This window comes from Ornithodoros turicata, chromosome 8, assembly GCF_037126465.1.
Source record: "Ornithodoros turicata isolate Travis chromosome 8, ASM3712646v1, whole genome shotgun sequence".
Classification (NCBI taxonomy): domain Eukaryota; kingdom Metazoa; phylum Arthropoda; class Arachnida; order Ixodida; family Argasidae; genus Ornithodoros; species Ornithodoros turicata.
In genome coordinates this window covers 40,291,935-40,313,657 of record NC_088208.1, presented here as the reverse complement: position 1 = coordinate 40,313,657, position 21,723 = coordinate 40,291,935, and the positions used below count along the sequence as shown (strand labels likewise).

At 44.2% G+C, this 21,723-nt stretch overlaps 1 pseudogene; it reads right to left on the bottom strand.

Annotated features, from left to right (window-relative positions):
- LOC135367344 (peripheral plasma membrane protein CASK-like) overlaps positions 1 to 21,723 on the bottom strand; it is a 38,239-nt pseudogene continuing 16,516 nt past the window's right edge.

Below are 21,723 nucleotides of genomic sequence, written 5' to 3'. Positions count from 1 at the left end.
TGTATACAAGTTGCCTTTATTTCGCCCTATTAGTAAGCACGTTATCAAACCCTGTCACACAAAGTGCCCTTCCCTACCACTTTGTTTTCCAACTACTATACGAGTGATGTATGAAGTGTACAATGACTAGCATTTCAATATCTGCCATCGTTCAGTAACAACAGTCAGAGTCAACTGAATAGTACAGTCAATGTGATTAAAAAAAAAGAAAAAAAAACAGCCATTGGGTCCATCCATGAAAAATATAGATTCAAATACGGTTCCCCGTGATCTTTGATAAAAATTACCCTGTGGTCTGTGGATGTGCAATGCCAGTGCAGTTAAGTTCAATACAAGGAAATTTTCTCGTGCTCCAGCATAGTCTGCACATTGTGAAGAACGATGGGAGTCACTTTTTTTTTTTCAGTGAATCCAGGAAAAGTAAACAATTGTTGTGAAGAGTTGCTGCCACTGCAGTTAAATCACATAATGAATGGTCTCAACCCCTCCCATTTTTTTTCAACAACCGTCTCATTTTCCAAACAGCTGCTGATTATAATGCTGCGTCTGTATCTTACAAGATTACAATAACTTATTACTGTGTGTCTGTCCAGAAAAATATGGCATGGCTAATATTTACTAGTACAAGAGCAAAAATTCCAATTTCCTTTGTATGAAATGATAGACAAAATTATTTTTCAAAACAAAATTGTGTTTTCAGAAGAACAGTCTGTTTGTAGCACGGGCTGCTCTTGTCCTGAGGTCACGTTGAATCAATAGGTTCACGATTTCAATATAGGGAACACCCCATATATTTGAATATAACAAAAAAGTGGTCATACCACACAACAAGCATGTCCAAATAAGGCCATTCAAGCAGACTCCACCTCCAATGAACACTCGTCGTATTCGTCCGAGATTTATTATGCCAGGGGTGTTACGCGATTCTAGGGACCGCGAATGCAGTGGCGATAAAATAATTTTTCATCGAACCATATACGATTCGACAATATTGTAGTTGTAAAGAAATCTCACTTGTTTTGTGTTGCTTAATGTTAGTATACTATGTATTACTCTTTTTTAAGACTAACTGTCTTCAGCAATAGTTGACTATTTAATCTATGGCATATACTGTACACAGAAAAGACACACATGGCTGAAAAAAAAAAAAAGGGTGTTGAGGTAAATCGTGTTATTCAATTATGTTTGAAAAATTGTTGCACTTGCCCCTTTCTAGCACAAGCAAACAATGACTTTTAGTGAAAACCAAAAAAAATACCTATGCTTTGAAAACTCCTTTGCATAATTTCTTTTTAAATTCGCCGTTGTCAAATACGTTTCAAGTATGTCTTTTTGAAACTTATTTTTCAAAGGATAAAGAGGGCTTCCATTTTTGTAAAAGAAAGTCGACTCAGAAAATGCCTTCCAGGCGTTGATAAAGAATGAGCTGGAAACATGTGAAACACAACAACGGTATATTACACTCCCGTTTTGTAAACATAATGAGCATATACATAGGAACTGAAACATGAGGCTGCAGCACTGCAGTCACGAAACATTCACTCTACAAATGAAGTCGTGCAGTGTCGTACCGATGAACGCAACAAAAATGTCAAATCCTACAGGAGCGGATATGGGAGCCGCTATGCAGGTCCATCCAGAAGAGTTAACCCCAGCTTGTTGTGCTTTCTATGTACCTCACCAAATAGGATCAAAATGACGACGATGATAATGAACAATTCGTTTCAACAATGCTGCATCTCTATAACTGTTATCAAATCCACATGCACGACAGAGGCCTCCACGGAGGCTCTTTCTTTCCATAACAATCAACGCTGTACAGATAGAGAGAAAAAACAAACAAAAAAACTTCAACTGCATATAGCACGATAAAACGAGAGTAGTGATTGTAACAACAAGAAAAACCCTTGATATGTATCTTGCTACAAACACATGGATTGCCACTCCACTGCTTGTACTACACGTCACCAGTTCATCACGACATCATCTCGTTGGTCTTCAGTAATTTTTTTTCATTTTTTTTTCATGTGCACCCACTAAGTCTAAAGTACTCCTGTGTCAAGCACGTGTCGAAGGTACCGCACAGAAAAGCGACGCGATACTTGTGAAATATCTCTTCTACAAATGGCAGAGAAATGCTTATTGGGGGTTAAAAACCCGGAAAGAAAAAGAAAACTGGTGAAACACGAGTTTCACGTCATTATTTCCTATGTTGCACTGTAAAGTCTTTCTCTGCAGAGAAATTTGGCACACTGTCTCCCAAAAAGGCATCCAGATGGTTCGAAACAAACCTGGTCCTATATTTACACAAAACTGCCCACTATATGAACAAGGTTCGACTTTTTAGGGTTAAATGCTTTCCGCGAATTAACGGGGGGTGAAAATGGGGAAAATATAGTCACGTAATATCCATCTCTCTGCATCTTATGGGCTTTAAAAGTGAGGAGATCAGAATAGTGATATCACCTGGAGATGCACCACAGAAGACATTCCATCAAACGGTTACGAAAACCTTAATTTCCCCAATTTTCCATAGATTTTCCCCCGCAGAGAGGACATTTTCCCCCAAATTTTCCATAGCTGCCCCTAACAGAAGGACCAAATGCTCACTATGTGAAACTAGTGGGAAAAAGAAAATGCACGCCTTTATCCACACACACGGTGAATCTGGGTGGTTCCCCATAGTGCAACGTTCTTGTGCTGCGCACAGAGCAAGACAGCTTCTGTAGTCGCTGCGCACACTTGCTTCATTCCTGCTGAGCACAAGACAAGGTGTCCGCACAAGATCTCTCAATCTTGGATGCAAAACTGCTTAGCAATATTTGGCACTGACTGGGAAAGGTGGGAAGAGAACAGTGCCGAGATTGGTACTCTCTTTCTTTTGCCACATTTCCAGCACAGCGGAGACCTTTTGGTGATCTGATAAGAGATCTGATAGGTGGCCACAAGGAGAATCACTAAATAAAGCGACTCTCGTACTTGCAAGAAGGTCCACAAAATGAGTATAACCTATTATAAAAGAACATATAACGCGTCAGTGCTATCTGCATCTCGTGCAATCTGTAGATAGAGACTTGCGCTCAATTTCCGCTGCAAGGGAGTCATTTTTAAGAACCGGCACACCTTGTACAAGGTGCACGGCTGAAACAAGGTGAAGAGAGAGACAAACAACGAAAAAGGTGCGCTAAATAACGCGTCAATGCTCGAAAACAAAGTTTCAAACACGTGACTGATGTTACAAGTTTAATGGTTTATCGCAATGTGCTCCGGTCGGTGCTAGCACAAACGCACCAATGATACGACCACGTGTACAATACAACTTGCCAAAACACGAGTTGTAAAGACCTATCACTTTTCTGCGCTTGAACTTTGTCGGATACAAAGCGTAGCGCCACTGGGGCATATCTTAGATTGCACGCAGTGAAGAAGTGATACGGTCAAGTTTTCCGAATAATTTGCGAGCAGTAGGTCTCACAGCTCGGCCCTGACCACCCGAATTCACCATGACTACCTGGCACCCGCGACGCAGGTGTCATGTACACCAACGGCCCGAACTGCTCGAACCCAGCCACTTTACGTGCCTTTCAAGCAGCAGAGCGTTCGGTGGGTACATATTTGTAAAGTGTCTCTTGAAAAGTACTTTGAGGAAGAGCTCTTCATTCTGGTACGTCTTATTCAGTAGACCCAAGAGACCGGTAACCACTGAGGACTGGAATGCACATCCTGCAGGGCACGTTCCAGTGTTCGGATCGTTTCCTCGATGTCATTGTTGACGATGGTCAGGTCGAACGCGTAACCGTACGCTTGCCGCAGGAGCTCGCTGTCCCTCGCTAGGCGCTCCAAGCTACCGTCCACCTGTGAGGACCGACGGAACAACTCTCGTGAGGGGCATGACCTACTACAGGTTTTCCTGGCGATTTTAATCCAAGTGCCAGCTAAATTAATCCATGCCCCATAAAGTTTGCATGGCACGTGGATTAATTTAGCTGGCACTTGGATTAAAATCGCAGGGAAAACCTGTAGATTATATTGCGACCATGCATAAATGGCAACTCCTACGCAGGAGCCCGTCCGCACTATCCGCTAGGGGCGCTACGCATGGGCCCGCGAGATCTCCACCATGATTGAATCATGGAAATTTGGATTTTGAACATGCAGAAGCGGACACATGGCCATAGCAGATGACAGCAACACTTCCCATGAAAACGTGTAGAACGATGATAATCAATTTACAACTTTAGCAGGGAACGCATCTCCCGTGGGACGTGCACCGCTTGTACTAAAATCCTAAGGTCAGGTGAAGTACAAGGTATTTTAGCGATTGAGGAAGCAATAAACAGGCCCATGAACAGCGCCCCCGCTAGCCTCGAAATGCGTTGCTGGGAAGGGGTGCAAATGACATTGTCCCTATAATTAGAGCCTGAAGTTTTGGGGTTTAACCTGATTCTTCCCCGAATTTGCACCCCGAATTGAAGGTTGCCTCTTTAGGGTCAAACCCGATTTTTACCCGCCAAATTGCCCTCACTGAGACATCCGTAGGAATGCACACTTAGCTTGTTTGGCAGCAAATGCAGTTATATCACCATTTGTACCAAACCAGTACAGTTAGTTTGAGTAACTGAGCCCGATTTCTCCCCGAATTTAGCATACTGGAAGTTTTTCCACCCGAATTTGCAGGAATTTAGAGCACATGTTTATTTACCCGATTTTTACCCTCCGAATTTAGAAAAAAATATTTCCCGAAAACTTCAGGCTCTACCTATAATCTATAGCCTTAAGAAGGAGAAGAAATCTAGTCCATCAGCTGTCAAAATATTACCGCACCACAGCTAGGATGGCTGGACACAGAGAGGTCACACTCCCTCCCGTGCCAGACAATGCTTTTCCATCCTACTCGCTCTGCTTCCGTTTTGGCCGTTAAGACTGGCCGCATGACACTACACTGCGGCAGAAAGTGCACTCCCTACTGATGGTGCGCTGCAGTATTTCTCCTGGCGCGGCGTTGCATCTCCTCACCTCCTACGGCATATGTAGTTGACGGACTAGATTTCCTTTTCCTTCTCGAGTTGAACACGACTATGTTAGGCTGTAGGGGCTGTCCGCCATACCCACACATCTACCTGCATTGCTACTGCTAGTTCCATCCAGACTACACAAGGCCTTTTTTTTTCATTTTCAACCTGAACATGACATGTCATTGTCAAGGAACTAAGCAGCCTTGAGTCACACAGACAGCCACTCATAACCACAAGGTTGCTGCATTTCAAATCCCCTGAAGTGATTTGGTAAGGCAAATGACACTGGGACTCTGTTCTATGCTGTATGCTTTCTACACCCACACAACGACGGAAACGGAAGTGGTGCATACTCACGTCATGCATAGTCGCTATGGAAGGTGCTGCTATGAACACAACGTAGGGTGCATATTCCGCCGTGCGTAGTATCTTCAATGCCTGAAGAACAGGTGACGCACAGTTTTGAGCAACCACTGACACCCCCCTCCATCTTAGTGAGCTTCTACAGAGTAGCTACGAATATTGGCACAACCTGGCCAAGACCAGGGCCCAACACCTCTCCAGAAATTGTAGGACCATCAGTACCAATGCACTACAGTATTTCACAATACGACCAACAAAAACAATTAGCTGTTTCGCTCTCAGCCAATTAGGAGTCTTCATGTTTGGCTCATCACTCAGCTCCTGATTGTCATAAACTTGGAGAGGCTATAGACCTCTATCACGGAGTAAGAAGACTAGGAGATGAAACTTCACTGTCTCCCGTGACCAGAAGATGTACGAGGCGCCCCAGCCCACAGTGCCATCTGTTGCACGAGGATGAAAATTTTGCGAAGCGTGCGGTTACGTGACACTGTCGCTTGTCCGGCGCTCCAGCTCTGCCCTTGCTCGGTGCTGTTGGATCAGCGCTTTCGCATTTGCAGGCTGCTCAGATTCCCTTGAGTGATGTCGTGGACTGTTCAGCCCTTTGTTAGGCCAATCTGCAGATTGTGTCGCTTCTTTGTATGTATCAGTGGTACAAACAAATGAGGTCACGTCTTTGTGTCGCTTTGGTGTCTTCATTCGCGTTTCCTGTCCACCACGGAAAGAAAAGAAGGCTCCACCCAGGGGTTGGTTGCATCGTCTCGACAGTTAACATCATAATCCTGTGCAGAATGTGGTTTGTTATTATGACTTAGTTCGCGCTTGCTTTGTATAGGGACACCACGTGCAGTCCGAGAGAAACTCGTGCCCTTCAGGCTCCTGAAGACGGAAAAACCTGGTAGCCATCTTTAGAAAGGGCTACAAAAAAAAATAGGGTTACCGGTAGAATGAAGCAGAAAGAGGCCATACAACTAATAATATGCAACGAATTGCATAAGAACCTGCCCTCTGCCCAGAATGCCCTCTGGGCCCTTGGGATTAATAAATGAAAATGAAATGAAATGAAATGAACCTTACAATATGAAAAACTATATTTAGACGTGGCTTTCTTGTGACTTATTGATTTTTTGATATAGTAGTTCCAGTCTACCAAGTTGTGTGCGCCGATGTACCACCTGACGTCATTTGTTTGTAAACGGGGAGAGGTCTATTAGAAGCAAAAGCAGTCAGTCAGGCTTCGCTTACTAGGCACCCCTCAGCACCCACACAGCATTTACAATGAAGAACCCCACCATCCTTCATTTTTCAAAAAAAAATTTAAAAAAAATCCCTCTTCACCTTTAGTTTCCACACTTAGAGTTCTTATGTGTTTGTAACGCTGTGGTCATAGGAAAAAAAATTTGTGTACTTTCAGCATTTAGAAACATGTTTTGGATGTCTCCAGTCAAATATCCAGACAAGGACACACATACCTGCGGCTCCACATCCAATATAGCAATTTTTCCGCTGGCGTGGATTTCGCGTATCGTCTCCAGCTTGGTGCCGTACATTGCATCCTCATGGGTACCGTACTCCAGGTACTCGTTGGATGCAATATCTGACATCATTTCATCGTGTGACACAAAGAAGTAGTTGGTTCCGTTCTCTTCTCCTTTCCTAGGGTGCCTCGTTGTATCTGCCAAATGAGGACACAGACTTAGAACGCACTGCACATCAAATGGAGCTGTACTAGCATAAACTCGTTCTATCAGCATTATGTCGGTAACATGGTCGTCATGCAGACTACCAACGGGAACCCCCCACCCTCAAACTTAATTCCTTAATCCCGGTGGGGGAACCTAAATGCAAAATTTATGTTCAATTGCTATGTAACACTTTCACACAAGAAATAGAAGCAATGCACATTTGCAGAATGCACGGCTGGCATTTGAGCTCACACTTTCACAGTAAGAGCAACAACTCTGTGAGTGTGAAACTGTGCTTTGGCGGCAGTGTTGATTCATGTGCTTGAGTAAAGATGATCTTGTCTAGAAGTTGTATCGCAGGTTCGCATAAAAAAGAAAGGCTTACGTGGTATCGGATATGCATATTTGCTCGGATGACTGCTGATTAGTGTGTTCTTTATGTGCCGTCGGCCAACGCCATGAGCTCCTGCAAAAGACACATCGTCGGTTAGGGTTCCTTAACAATAGAGCATTCCGCACAGGCTGTCCTAGTATAATCATAATTAACGGTATCTTAACGGTATTTTAAGTGAAAACAAGCACTTTAATTATGCGAGTAAGTATCGATATTTACTCGCATAATTAAAGCGCTTGTTTTCACTTAAAATACGGCACCCTAGAGAGGAGGGTGCATTAATTACGAGATAAAAATGTGGGACCTCCACATTCAAGGTACACGTTATATTTCCAGAGCATTACAGTCTGCATCCCTGGATGGGCGAGGTGCGTTAATTACGCGAGTAAATGCGAGAAACAGAGCAGAAGGAAGACAGTGGGTGGCTCACCGAGTAAGACGAGTGTTTTGCGCTGGAATGAAGGCAATCTCACCACCTCCTCGTAGGTGACCACATCCGACTGGTCAAAGACTGCATTGTGCTTTGCTAGGTACTTGTCTCGTAGGTGCTTTTTCTTCCTTCCAAAGATTGAGCAATTCACTGCAAACGCATGAAAAAAGCAAATTTTTCTTGCGACTGTTATGAGGGTTCCTAGAGTTCACAAATTTTGAGGACTTCTACTCGAATGCATAAACGGTACTGTAAAGTAGTACAGCCTGTGCTGCAACAGGGGCGGATCTAGACCCTCAGTCCGGGGGGGGTCTTAGGGGGCCTTCCAAATTGAGAGACTGGATTGTTCCCCGTACTTGCTGTCTGGACACGGATAAGGAATTACGGATAACCGAGACAAAATCCAATGGTAGCAGGTTCGTGACCGGTAACGTAGTCCTGATAACGAGTTTTCCGGATATTTGAACTCTGGATAAGCGAGACATACCCTGCTGGTCGTTCTTAGAGTGCTCCATGGCCAAGCAGGCAGCCCGCCATTCCTGCAATTCAGGGGATGGGATGAGCCCTGCTGTGCCATCAGACGCTTCCTGCTTCGCCTGCCACCAGTTAGGGTCATCCTTGCTGATCACCTGCCAGGCAAAAACACCCTTTATATCGCTTCAAGCACTTACACAATATGAACAATATGGCATCCTGTCAAAATACGTAACCATGTCCAATATCCCCTAAATCGGACACTGCGTTCACTGCTGCTCCAAAAACAAAAATTTGTGCAGCAGCAATAGGCTGTTGGAAAGCAACTCGTGCATTCAATACATGCGTGGGTATTCCAAGAAGGGGGCAAAGCTGTATCTCGTAGACTGTCTGTGGAAATCGCAAGCTCCTTACTCCCAGGTTGTCACGACTCATACTCGGATGTTGTCCTAATAACCTGAATCTTATCCACTGGATCCTATATGCGTACCGGAGGTTTCAACTGTCATCATTCTGCTGTCTAGTGTATTTGTTGCATGCTCTGCACTGCCTTGGAAGCTGTTTGCCCTCCGCCAGAAAAAAAAAGAAAAAAATCCTGGGAACGCCCATGAATACATGGCAGTCATGAAATCCGAGAACCAGGCTGAACTAACAAGTTTATATCTGTATCAAAAGAAACTCCGAGTCCTAACCTGAAGAATGTCTCCAGTCTTAAAGGCAACTCCAGCTTGGGCACATGGAATCAGGTCATCATCCAGGGATTGTAGTCAAATTGAGCACGAACATAAATCTGCAAATAAAACACTCCGCTCATCAAATCTGTCTATAAATCATCCTCTTTGATCAATTAGAACTGAAAAACCCTCAGTTCTGCTGTTGGCCCAAGATTCAGGGGACTCATAAGCATTGTGAAATGGTTGTTTTCACCAGACTCATTAGAATGATAAGTTATAAAATATGTTATTGTGTAGTCCCTAACACCCAAGCTCTATTTTTCAAATAGATTGAGGAACTTACATAAGATACATATGTTGTGGCTCTAAACCTCATTATCCTAACTCAGCCGCACTTCTGCCACTGTGAATTTCACGAGGTCTTTGTTCAGATACAGTGGAAATAACTTGCCAATCAACCCGAAACATGTGACTACTAGTTACTCATCCAGTCAGTGTATTTCTGTGACGAAGCTCAGACTGCATTAGTACATACTACTGACGACGCTCTGACGTGTCCAATGTTCTTTCATTGTAGTGAGGAACAGTAACACAACACACAGAAATACTCGGTGCACAGTGCACAACAGATAGTGTACAATTGTTAAGAGACTATAAGGCTCTATTCTTCATGTGGTGCACACATGCACACTAGAAAGTGGTACAAGAGCTAGCGAATAGGAATCAAGTGATCACAAGCAGACAGAGTGAAGTGAGTGCACAAAGATGCATTGTAAGAGACACAAGAAATGCGTGTCAGCAGCCACAACGTAACCGGAAAATATTACTTTATTGCATGAACTCTTTCCACACATGCTTTCCAGAGCACTGTACTAATGTAACGACAATATCTTATGACACGGCACCTGACACTACAGCGCCAACATTTTGCACCATGTTGGTATTCATATGGCAAGTTAGATGGACCACCACCACTAGGATTGCTTCATTCAGAATGAGGAAGCAGTTCTGCACCATGCAAGTGTTCTATTGTGAGAATGGTATACATTCCTTGTAGGTTCAAGCATGATAACGTTCACAACACATTGTTCAAATTGTCGTTATTATTGTTGTTCAAGAGCTCCACGCTCTTGAACTCCATTTTCATCCCATGTCCTTCCACTCATGGATCTGTTTTTATGTATTGCTGCGTGTTTTTTTAGCGCAAGAGGCATTCCCTGTACATGGTAGTCACAAAGGAAAAATAAAGAAACCCGATAAAGCACGATAAAGAAAAACCATCAGCATTAAAAGAATAGGCCATTTGCTTTCACACCTGAACTGCAGAAATCGCCACTGCTTACATGACACATGTGAAAAAAACATTTTTTTTAGCTCTCTCACATATAGTTCATGGCACATGCAGAAACTGGCACAACTGTTAGGTACAGCAAAGTGCTGTCCATAGATTCAGATTTAAGAATGCGGAGCATTTTTCTGCTGGCATTTAGGAAGGTACTAGATTTTTGTTTTTATGAGAGTTGCTTCTGGGATGCGATGGAATTGGTGTGCACATAGCAGCTGTGAGCCTCTTGGAATTGCCACCATGTCTGATATCTAGAAGGCAGAAGCTAGGCACTGCGCATGATATGTCAACACGGCACACACTATATCACACACAAAGAAAAGAGCGTACATTCTCGGGACATGAATTCAGCTGAGACACACTCTAACATGACAACAGGCCTTCGCATCACACACGTAATCACTCGTTACATGTCTGGCTTCTTTCCTCGAGATGCCATGAGTGCCAAAAGTGAGGAATCCGTCGCTTCTGTGCACGCAGAAAAATGTGCAGCGAGAAAGAGTCCACAGAGTCCTCAGAAAAAGAAGAGTGGCAGATGCTCGACCATGGGTGGTTTCGACTACGAGTCCTTTGGAACAGGTGGTCGCAAATGGGACCATGTTCTAGACTAATCTTTCCTGAAACAGAGTACACAAAGCACTGTGTACATGATTCGACAGGGCTCACTTCTGCAAGTGCTGAACCTCGTGGTCAACAAGGCTCATGAAATGTGCAATGAGCCACCCATGGTCAAGACCAGAAACACACATCTCAATGCCGACTACGACAGCAAAAACACTCGTCAGCGCATCTGAACTACGGAAGCAAACGATAAACGCGGACCTTTCAAGTCCAACACTGCGTTACACACGGGGGCATTGCCAAAACGGGTTCATGGTTTGCAAGAGATGTGGTTTGCAAGGAACATTGTTGCCTATTGGCACAATAGGCCAGAGGCAATGTCACAAACTTTAATCAGCCACAAGGATGGCTATGTGTATACACAGATCCTCGGCCCATGGACAATGCCCCTTGAGCACTGCTTAGACGTATTACGCAGAATGTCTCTGCTATTCCTGGGTAGTAAATAGAGATGCAATCAAACCTGCGAACAGTCTCAAAAGGTAGAGCCATGGAAGCAGCACTATACTGGACTAAGTTTATCTTGCTGGCTTGGACCCCAACCAAAGTCTTACCCGACCTGGCTGCTAAGAATTTAGTCCGAAAGAGTGTCGAATAACAGAAGCTTGGGCCCCGACTCAGGCCCAACAACACTTTGGGGCCCAAGCTCATACCCTGTCTTAACCCGGTCAGGCTTGGGTCATCCTGGCCCCGTACAGTGCTTCCCACCAAGGCTGGCCAGAAGGGATTGGGGTTGCACAGCAAAGCGATTGGCAGGGTTCATCTCGACAACAGCATTTTTGGCAATATGGCAGGTTTTGGGACTCTACGGTCAACACACGCACACATTCTCGAGCTGTTCTCATCACAATTAGAGTAAGAGAGTTTTCCGGCTGAAAAATAATGCATGCACAATCCTACTCTGGAATGTCAACACGACTGATGGAAGGGTTACGGGGATCCTCAGGTAGGAAAGACAAGTAAGGTTAAATCGACGGGAGTCACAGAATACAGAGACATGCTAAGTGCGGACGACGGGTGATATTCCTTGCAGCAATTTTGCCAATAAGGGCATCCCTAGCAGGACGAGGTTGCAATTTTTGAGTGTCGCAAACAGCAGCGGCACTTTGGAGTAAAACTGTCGTGTTTACTGAAGAAAACACTCGTGCTCGTAAGTTGTGTACCTGATATTAACGTACCAATGGCCATACAGAATAAAACAATAACCCTAGAACAAAACCCTTACCTGTACATGTTTCTAAACACTACTAACGTTTGCTCCTGCCTCCGAGATTAATCTCATAATCGAGAGGCACCGTTCAGACTACAATTCAATCCCACAAATTTACGGTCCTATCAACCCAATCTACAAAAAGGTCTCTTCGATTTGGCTGCGCACGCTACAGTAGTTCCGGGAGATTCCGAGATGGCGCCGCGAGCACCTACTGCTGGTTCAGAATGTTGCATCTTCGACAAATGCCCACCGTGTGAGCCAAATCAAAAGAGACCTCCCGTTTCGGATAATGTGGCCAACGTCACGTCACGAGCCACCTGATTAGAATCAGCCACGGTAAGGCGACGTAAACGTGATGACGCGACATAAACGTCTCATACCTCGCATCACAGCCACATTTTGTTGTCTTAGTGTAAAAATGCACAAACAACAAAAATGAAAAATTTATGTAGAGGGCTGTCCCTTTAAAGATGAGGGAAAACGAGTGTGCGAGAGGTGGCAAGCAAGAAACAGAGATGACAGAAACAGAGACAGAAAGGAATAGAGAGTAGCACTTACCAGGACAGGTGGGGGGTTGATCCTGAAATACTAATGACACAGAGACTTAAGTTACCACTTTACTTTCACATTCCATAGTCACCACAAGCACAGATCCACACAGAAATATGTAAGAAGCATGTTTCAACTGAGGAAACAGTGGCACTCCAACGGTCCCATTTCTGTTTACGTGAGCTACCGCTGCAGTGCGGAAGCTACCTTGTCGTCAACAGAGGTGTCCGCACGTTGCTCAGATATACAGGGACATGCACTCACCACATGCAATCACATTTTTCCCAGTGAACGTCAGTGTGACAGAGAATGTGTAGAGCGCAAGTGCTTCTCCTTGTGCATCCCGATTGAGACTCTGCGTGTTCACAACAAGGTAGCCAGCACGGTGTATTGGGAGCGTATCAGATTTGAAAACGGAAGGCATGGGTTCGAACACTGCTGCCAGTGCACTTGCATCGATTACCATTTTTTTATCAAAGTACGCAACTGAGCATTGTGAGGCTTAAGTGTCTTGTTGGCCTCAAATTCTACCACGTGCAACGGCAATCGCAACTACTCTCTGAAAAAAAGTCTCCGTGAAAGGAGGACTGGGCGGTTTGCTGCACTCGCAACTAGTGAAACGATTTATTGGGAAAAACCTCGATGGCCTCCGCCAATATTTCCGCTACGGGAACGCCTGCGTACCTATTACTGTTCCCATTGCCCGTTCTTTCAGATAAGCTATCTCTGCAGGGAGTAGACTGATCGACGGGCTGCTGATGCGTACGTCCGTGTCCTATGTGTTATCATGTCTGTCCGGTGTATGAACAGACTACCCCTCTACCACACCGTACTAAGATGGTGGGGGGCTGGCTGGGTTCCATTTTATGATACAAGGCACAACGACGGCGTTGTTCTAGCATTGCTCTGGGTGTGGATTGCTGCCTGAAATGCTCTCTGTACACACTGCTACTCTGATGAGAAAAGTCGGAAGATACGACTGCATTTACACCAAAACATAACGAACGTCCATTGGGGGAATAACAATTAGAGGAATCGAGTTTTGCCCAGAAAGTCAGATCTAATGATGTGGCAAACATACTATGTTCAAGATTCTCGTGTGACATCATTGCAGCGGCATTTGATTACCGCCAATAAGGATGAGGATCAAACGTACTAGGTCAACATAGAGAAAACTACCACGAAGTTATCACCCAACACACACACAAAGAAAGATGACCCAGAGACAAGAACGCAAAAGCAATGCGCCTAGCCACCATCGTGGCGCATTATTTATTTACCCAATGGGTCGCACAGCATGAAGGCTTGACTCCTTGCTCATGAGAAACACCTTTTTCGCAACATGTAATACATGAAAATAGCGCAACATAACATGCCACTACTGCCAAGGAACAGCGCACCGTCGAAGGCAAAGCAAACAAATGCAGTAACAATGAGGAAATATGTGTTTAACTCACGTAAGAGTCACCACCTTCATACTGCTGCTTGAAAAAGAATTTCAGTGGTTTTTATTCCGACAAGCTTTTTAACACCACACTTTCATGGATATTGTATGCAAACCACGGTGCTCATGACACATGCACTACAACATTCGTTTGGCACGGTCATTTCTTGCGCATTTAGTTCTTCGGTTTAGCACCCTTTGAACAGATCGACTTCTACATCGTTCATTCAGACATCCTTTTCACTAATATTAGGAACAGAAAACTTGAGCTTGAGTCACACTGTATGCTTAGAGTTCTTCGTTTTCGGGTTCGGGTTAAACCCGATATTTCATGATAGTTCCCCTGGAACAAGTTTACAAAAATTTGGGTAAAACCCGATGTCTACCAGATATCTTTGTAGTTCTTCAACTTGTCGTTCTAGGTACGACCTAGGTGACGACCTATTTGTCCTCCTTTTACGATCCCCCCCTGCAGGAGAAAAAAAAAAAGACCAGCTTTTGTGGAGCTCGGGCAGGCGTTTGAATACTGCGGTCATTTCACTGCCCCAGTTCCGAGCGGAAATATAAAGGTTCTTACTTCTCGTCCCAGTGGCACAAGCATAGGCTTGTTTCGTGTGCTTTTAGTTTCACCCGATAAATTCCCCAATGACATATCAAACAGAGATCGTAGCGCCCGATTTCTCGCGTGTAAATAGCACCCGATTTTTCCCTCCCGAATTTGAAAAATTTATAAAACCCAAAAACGAAGAACTATATGTTGGCTTTGTGTGCTCCCAAGTTTTTTTTAGCAGCGACAAAACATCAGTTTTGTTACGTAGGTTGTTTTCCTACAACTGCAACGTTCACGGATGTGGATGTAGATGCACCTATTTCAAGACGTGCTGTTGCAGATTTTAGAAGCGTGGGTACTGTGGTTTAAGCAGATGCAGACACTGCCAATGTTGTCTGCACACGCCACTGCTTACAGCCTTACAAATCATGGCCGCAGAAAGAAGTAAAGTACGGAGGTTTTGAACCAGCATTAAAATGATCAAACTTACCTCGCAAGGCGGTGGAGCACTGCGATAGCTCGGTACAATCTTAAATGTTATGCTGCCCCGGGCATCCCTCTGAAATTGACATCCTATTAGACATTATCTTACAAGGTTGCAGTAAGAAAAATGCTGATTGTGATGGCAATTGTCAAATCATTTCGTTTAACAAATCATTTTGTTTGCTTAGTTAACAAAAAGTACCCCTGAGATTATTTTGCTACATCTTGCTAGGAAGACGGTGCATCGAATGACACCTTGATCACGCCTCTTTGCCTACCTCCTCACACCGAATTTTTCGGTAAAAATGTGCATATTGTCGAATTTGTGCAACTTCCCCGATTTTTTACTGCGGCCTACAGTGCACCAGCGGGACTGAATTTTTTTGTGCTTAAAGTACAGCAGGGGGCTATTCGACAAAACATTTTGGGGAAGAAATTCCAGTATTTTATATTGCAAAAAAATGTGTTAACTTGCACAAACTTCGCAAATTTTGTGCATGCCACAAGCGTCGAGCCTGTCGTGTGTTGAATGTGAAAATTGCTTTAATATGGTAAAATGAACTCCCCTGTAACAAATAAGACACTTTCTCATACGCTCCGTGCCTTATGTGGGCCGTAATGCCCGCTCAAGACGACATAGGTTTTTACCAAACATTGCATCCCATAAAGTTTAATTTCGTCAGAAAAGACCAATGTTTTGTTGCTTTCAGAGTCGTAAGGAACCACCCAAAAAATTAACATAAAATTCTACGGGGGGTCAAGCGGCACCTCCATATCATTTGAAGTGGGATGGCCCAGCAGAATGTGAGTTAACAAAGCAAGAAACTATATCGAGCAAGGGCTAAGACAACTCACCAAGGTCCTCTGTACACTCTCTACCGTTTCGTTGGCTACGCTGACCCCGTTAATCTCGCGGATCTCATCTCCCACGTGTAGAGTAGCTGAAACGGTAAAAACAAAAAATCAGTTGAGCAAATATATTGCAGAAATGCATTCCTCAGGGAATACACATCTTCCTTCCTTTCTTTTCAAGGGACTAAGTAAAACGCACGGCTGAAAAGACGTGCTGTAGTCGTTGCTATGGAGACGAGACGACATCAGTTGCATGGTTACCACTATGGTTATCAGCCACTGGTAACAACAGAAAGCCTGTGGCGACTGGCTGAAGCTGACAACGTCCCGCCTTTACATGTCAATGTAACAAAGGGAGTTGTAAGCAGAGCCTGAGGTTTTAGGGTTTAACCCGATTCTTCCCCGAATTTGCAGCCCGAATTGAAAATTGCCTCCTTAGGGTGAAACCCGATTTTTACCCAGAAAATTACCCTCACCGAGATGTCCATAGGAACAAACACAAACTTGTTTGATATCAAACGCAGTTACATCACCGTTTGTACCAAACCAGTACAGTTAGTTTGAGTAACTGAGACTGATTCCTCCATGAATTTAGCATACTTGAAGTTTTTCCATCCGAATTCTCGTGAATTTTGGAGCACATGTCTGTTTACACTATTTTTACCCCCCCCCCCCCCCCCCCCCCCCAAATTAACAAAAAAATATTTCCTGAAAACTTCAGGCTCTAGGTATTAATTGTGTAGAATGTAGAAGAAATGTAGAATCACCTTGACGATGAATCATGCCTCCGTGCATAATCCTTGCCACGATGCATCGCCCATCTTGGTCCAACTTGAGGGTGATGCCCATTGGCTCGTCAGTGTTCTTCTGGAATTGAACCAGTCGGACCCTGGTCACCTGCTCCATGTCCTCGTTTGATGCATCCAGGCCTCCACCGTTGAGGTAGGGCATGACTGGTGGTGGAGTCACACGTATTGCCTCCTCGCTGTACACCTCGTGCGACAACACGTCGTGGGCCTGAAGCAAACCCTGACAACAGCGCCACCTCTCTTTCAAATTCCCACAACAAACAAGGACATGTGTGATCAAAGAAGTCAACAGGTTCAATGGATTGCAATTTTTTAATTCTCATAGGCACTGCACTTGATATCTTAAAGCCCCAGAATGGATCTAGCAGGCAAGGAAACTTTGATTGGATGCTCTGTGGGAGAGGATGTTCAATGTCGAAATCTTTTCAACGGCACATATCATATTCTATTATATTATATTATAGTTTTATTGACTTGTCCATAAACAGCGCGATGGCCTTCTAATATGGTACAATGGTTAGTACAAAACAGTGGAACATGAATTAGTAAAACATTGTACAATCAAACATGTCAATGTCACAAGTTTCATTACTATAAAGACGCTGCACACGGGCCAGAAGACTTGTATGGTTGTCTCATTTTCTTGTCATTTCGATTTCGTCATTGTACATCATCTCCCTCGCATCAGTCAATCAAATCTTCCTTGCATGCTGAAGACGATATCTGTTCTTCAATCTATCTTTGAGATCTTTTATTTTTACTTTATCCATCTTTAAGATAATACGTGCAGCACCTGAATAACAAAAATTTAATCTTTTGTTATATCATACGGTAAAACAAAACCCACAGGATAGCAACAGCGCAGGTATCTCCCTGTTCCTCTCAAGCCTATGTTGTTATACAGTTCTGGTTTGGAATGAAAAGGTGACCAAAAGAGCAAAGACGACATCAAACGAGAGCCAAGTCATGCGCATATTTACATTGTATCCATTAAAATTACAAATTAATTATACATATATATATATATATATATATATATATATATTCTGCATCATACAGGTAAACAACATCTTGCAACAGTACAATGCAAGGAATGTAATTTCAAAAAGTGTAAACTACGTAGGGCACTGAAAACAAGATTTGGTCCGGAGTGACACACAACATCGAAAACATTCTGTTCCAGTAACATTACAACTTATATGCGACAACTAAACAATATCGAAGTGATTCTCGCCTCCCCTGCATACTTGATGCGAGATACACGATTTTTCTTTTTTTTTTCCCCTTCTGCATTACAGCTGGCTGCATACAACCAGTGCCTATATGAATCTGCTTATGTAAAGCGTTGTTTCCGGACATAGATTCGTAGCAAAAAGAAAAAGAAAGTCCTTGTCCCACTTTCACACGCCGCGTCACCTTCAACGGCACCATACCGGAACTACGTTATCTGACAGGCACTTATCTGATTAAACACACCTGCGACATCAATCGATTTTAACGTCGGTTAGAGACCCGAGCCGAACACTCGTCTGCCACTATGCGTTCGTCTCCAGACATAATAATAATCTCAATTATTATCAGAGCAGTTTTCGAACACAGCATCGGGTCTTTAAACCTTCAGTGCAGCAGTTCAAGCGACCCATAACAAAAATAAATAAATAAAAGAACTTTCGGTCGCTGCTTTGCATTGTGAATTGCACAGCAGGGTGTCACGCAGGCGGCTTGCGTACGCTTTACAGCAATCTTATATTTAATAAACGTGAAACATTTCAGCACTGCATGCATGTCGCGTATCGTATCTCGCAACCACACCTTCTAACGCGGTGAGTGATGACCACTACCGCGGCTCATCACCGACACAGAGCAAAGCTGGCTTATTACCCTGATAATATTATCTTCAACAACTGCTTCCACTCCAATTAAATACGTGACAGAATTTAAGCACACTGCTAAGAAAGCAACACACACCGCTACACAGTACACACTGACCAAAGCAGACCAAAGTCCGCAACCTGACTGGATTGGATCGGCTCGTTGGCACAGTGGTCATCGACCGCTGGATTCCGCGTTGTTCCGCGTTCCGTGGCGCCAAATTCGAAATATGCTGTACCGTCTGCTATGTTTACCACTTGCGAATCAGTAGAGAAACGGTAAACTTGTATGTGATCACTTACCCATACGTGTGGCTTGCAGAGAATATCGTGCAGCTCTTCGGCATCCGCGTCTAGTTCATCGTTTTCCTGTATCCATTGCATCACCTGAGTAATTGATCGCTAGCATGTATAGGTTGATTTCTTCGCACAAAAATTGCAACAATAAACACTTTAGGTAAGGCGACACCCAGTGGAATAAGGGCAGTTCCGTGCATCCAGGGCTATCGTCTGCAGCTATAGCATCGCAGATTATGGACGGAGATAGGTCTGACGTACTGCTGTCACGTGCTAGAAAGGTGCGCCATTTGAGTAGGACTGCGGGTAAAGTCACAATTTCCAAACGTGCCTTAAGAATACAATGCCATAAATCTAGTAATAAAAATGCGCCAGTTTTTGTACGTTCTTGTGTTGTCGCATTTCACTACCCAACTCAAAGAAAGAAGTTTTAAAAAAAATGACTTTTTCGAAGAATACGATGATCTGATGGCTCGAGAACTTATGACAAATGTCTAGGAGACGCGTATTTCTTCATAATGTTGGATCCTCGTAATGTCATCTGCGTAGGAGACTCAGCAGGACAGCTGCCCTTATTCCGGGTCTTATAACGAGTTCCATTGTTTAGAGGGTACACAGCACTGAGAGATCAATCGAAAAGTACCTCCTTGGCTAGAGCGCAGGCATCCCAGGGTGCCACAGGACTGCACGATTTTGTGTTGATGCGATCGTATAACTGAAAAAAAAAAATAATAAAAAAATCGCAACGTTCGCTCTGTGTTCAATCCAAAGTTGACCGTGCAAAGTTGACAGTGCAAAGTCGACCGTCGTTTACGCGTTCGTCGATGTGCTTTGCACTAGAGCCCTGCACCATCCGCGGATATCCGCAAGATACTTGCGGATTCGGATGAAAATTTAGCACTTCCTGCGGTGTGCGGATCGGATGCGGGTGGCTCGAGGTCGGATGCGGATCGGACGCGGATGTGAAAGCAGCGGATCGGTAGCGGATCGGATGCGGATATACCGCGTGCTGTAATTTTTCGACCAGCAATTTCTTTGTATTGCGCGCCGACAGCGAGCGCATGCTCGGGTTCACCTTTGACCATGCACGGCCAATAAGACAGGAGATGAGGCATTCTGACATCTCGAACCACGCGAGCACCGGCGAGGTAGCGTTCCACGCGTTGCAGAAGTCTCTCCATATGGCGTTTGTCGAAGGGTTTACCTTTTCTTGTCGTCGTGAGTCCTTCCGTGACAGCATGGAGGCATCCGAAATTATACCAACATATGATTACTGCGGTCTTTACGCGCCCTACGAAACTTGCGGATTTTGCGGATCGGATGCAGATGGTGCGTTTTGCTCAGCGGGTCGGATGCGGATGTAAACTGTTGTGTATGCTGCGGATGAGGATCGGACGCGGATAACCTGCGTGCGGATGCGGGTTGGACGCGGATGCAAAAAATATCATCCGCGCAGGGCTCTACTTTGCACTGATATTTGGTACTAGCCCTGGGTGACAGTGGAAATGAACAATGTCTCACAGGTGCCGCAACACAAGAAGAAGGTTATACAAAAGCATCCCGGTTAACAGTATTCATAACAGATATTTGACTACACAAAGGAGGAGAGAGAGAGAGAATGCTTGATACGGATGAGCCCGCAGTACTCCTAAAGAGGGATTTTTCCAGCACCCCCTCCCCAAATCTTGCAACCCCCCCCCCCAAAAAAAAATTCCGGCAAGAAAGACCAAAAACGAAACCAAAGTAGCATATATGGCCGCCACCCCCACCCCATAAAAAAAAAAAAACACCAACATCCCCAAGATGAAAATCCTGGGAAAATTCCTGCTCCTAAAAGCTAATTTAATCTACACGTATCTCAATCAAGAAACAGCACGGGTATCTCTTGGTCAACCCTGCTTACTTCCCTTCCCGATGGTCAGTCTTTTGTAACTGACCTTTTTGACCTACTTGATTAAGAGAGTGTGGACTCCATAATGTGAAAAGCCCGAGTCTAAGCACAACTGAAGGGGCAGAACGAACAACCTTCAATAATGTGCAGTCCATCTTATCTGCGCTAGTCATTCTCAAAACGGTACACTGTTTCGCGATTATGCCTCATCCATAAGATTTTATTTTATTCCATTGTTCCCCTCTACGTGATCACTTGTATTCACTTCAGTTGACAACGCATCACATGTTATGCGATCACCCTTCGAAATTAAAACGGCCGATGTGTCGTTCTTATGGCACCATTAGGGGTAGAATGACCCCCCCACTGCATCCCTATATAGCTTTAACTGCTTCAAGCTTAAGGAAGCCTTATTTGAACATTACTTCTCCTTTGTTCTTCCTGACTCGCTAACTGATTGGCAATTTAGTTTGCTGTATCCCCGTTGCTTCGATTTATTGTTAAGTGATTTTTAAGTCGTCGCGTTATTTTATTTATCCCAATACGTACGTTTATCCCAACGTAATGTCCCTATAGGTAGGGCTCCTGAACGCGTAATACATAAATAAAAGGGTGTCTAAAGTTGGAATGGAGAGGATCAAAGAGTAAGCGAGGGAGTGAGCTCAGTATGCTGCATAATGGAAGCGATCGCTGGCAGTTTTAGAGCCGTTGTCACGACAACCGCTACAAACAAACGGTGTGCCCCACAATCGGATGGAATTCC